General features: G+C 36.4%; 1 protein-coding gene across 1 annotated transcript in view; it reads left to right on the top strand.

Annotated features, from left to right (window-relative positions):
* The window catches only part of LOC115236464 (proteoglycan Cow-like), a 70,682-nt gene that overhangs the window by 29,792 nt on the left and 38,740 nt on the right, over positions 1–2,150 (top strand). The window lies entirely within an intron of this gene.

Here is a 2,150-nt window from a genome sequence, read left to right on the forward strand (position 1 = left end):
ATATGTCAGATTAAGATATAAAATAACTCAAAAAGTACTTAATGAAAAAATACTTCATTATAGTGCTTTGAAAAGCTCTCGAGATAAGCTACAAGAATGTGCAATAAAAAATTAGAGTTTCCATTTAAAATTTTAAAGTTACCCTCTGCCCTCTTTAGAGGGGGAGCGGGGGCAATTTTATGTTCACGTAGTTAGAAAGGCCCCTCGAAAATATAAAACTTTCTCCTGAACAATTTTTTGATTTGACAAATATTTTTAGAGTTATTAGCTTGTAACACTTTACGTGGGCCACCCTGTATATATGGAAAACATTTTGAAAACATACACCATTAGCTCATGCGCGCAAACAAATGTTTGCCCCTTTTTTAATAATGTGTATTGAAATTATTAAAATATTATACATTTGTTTTATACTTATGATAATAAAATTTGACAAGTCTCCTCTACAAAATGGCGTTTCATTCATTTTGTTCGGCTTACTTGTTGCGCAGTAATAACCATTTACTTTCAACATAATCCTAATGGTCATCGTGTATATGTAACACGTAAATATTTCTAAATTTGACTGAGCATAATACAGTTTTCAGTTTTATACATTTTTATATTTTACGTATGTAACAATGCTTTATGTTTTTCTGTAACTTTTTTAATTTATTAGGTGTACAAATAAGTTTCCGCCGTTTTTTATCAAAAATTGGGCATTTATTGTGAAAAAACGGAACCTAATGTTTTATTTGAAGTATTGTCCATCGCTTGCCACTACTTTTTCCCATCTTTCTAAATATTATGCACTACATAATATGATATATCGACAGAATTCCGGCAGGAGCTGCGTATAACCCGTCTCAGTTAGCGCCAGCAGAAATGCAGCAAAAAAACAAACAGTCTCTGCATCATGATGTGCTACAAAAAATACTGCAAAATTTAAGCAGAAGTTTTTAGCATGAAAACAGTAGATTTTAAGCATTGCTGGCATTGTTGGCACAATGTCAACAGAAACTAAATCAAACCTGAACATAACATGACATCATGTTATATCGATAGAATATCATCAGAAATCGAGTTCATTTGCAAGCACGGCATAACGGCATAAATGCGGCAAAAATTGAGCATGTGTTGCTGTCTCAAAAGATAACAACAAAAGCACAGCAGAATTATGGCATGGTCTTTTGTCATGAAATAATGGTAGAAACACACCAATATCATATAAGATATACATATATACATATAGTAATATCGGAGGTATCAGGTTACTTCATCGTCTGTTACTTGTTCGTAAGACACTTGTACGCCATTTTACCGTCTGACATTTCATCGTCCGTGATATTTCATCGTCCGCGAAAGGACGATGCCCAAATCATATAGGAAACAGCCTACGGCGCTACATAAAAATAACCTATGGCAGTCGATAGGGCGTAGCGAATAAGTTAAATATTCCAATGGGCGCAACTTTGAAAAACGTCACGAGTTACAGGCCATTTAAAAAAAAAGTTTTTGGGCTCTAACATTGCTTCTCCACATCGTAAAGTAATTATTCAAGACTTGACAGAGTGAAGACAATGAGTTTCACCCAATTCTATCGTAACACCTCCCTGAGGAAAATATCTGAATTAGCTTCTCATAGCTTGGCGCTCATCATGCCTTAAAAGGCTACACTTCTTTAGAGGAGATAGCCAGCCAAGATTGGGCTCTTAGACGATTCCTTATAAATCTAATAGAAATAAAATTCTCATCTGCCTGCAGGAACACATCTACGATGACAGCAGGCAACGGTGCTTTAGATGTAGGAAATACCGGCAAAGTTTTTTGTTACAAAGCATATGCTAGAGAGAAAGCATATGCGTAGTAAATGAAAGCCAGCACCGGGGGGTTTCGCGCGATATCTCATCTAAAAATAAAGTCCGCGGCGCGAGTTTACATAATGGATAGCATCGACAAATGGGGCCACATTTCTCTCATAGTGTGGTTTTCACAGAGTCTAGCCATATTGATCAATTGATTACCAGCAACTCCTGCACTGAATGTGATAAGTCGCTTCGTCATGAGCGTCGCTATTCTCTCGCTGATCATAAGAATAAATTGAAGCTCCCTTTTATACAGAAAAATCGGTTTCGCCGCTCGGCAAGTCGAGATTCCACTCTGGCTAGCAG

The sequence above is a fragment of the Formica exsecta genome, unplaced genomic scaffold (genome assembly GCF_003651465.1).
Source record: "Formica exsecta isolate Colony F162 unplaced genomic scaffold, ASM365146v1 scaffold248, whole genome shotgun sequence".
NCBI classification, from domain to species: Eukaryota; Metazoa; Arthropoda; class Insecta; order Hymenoptera; family Formicidae; genus Formica; species Formica exsecta.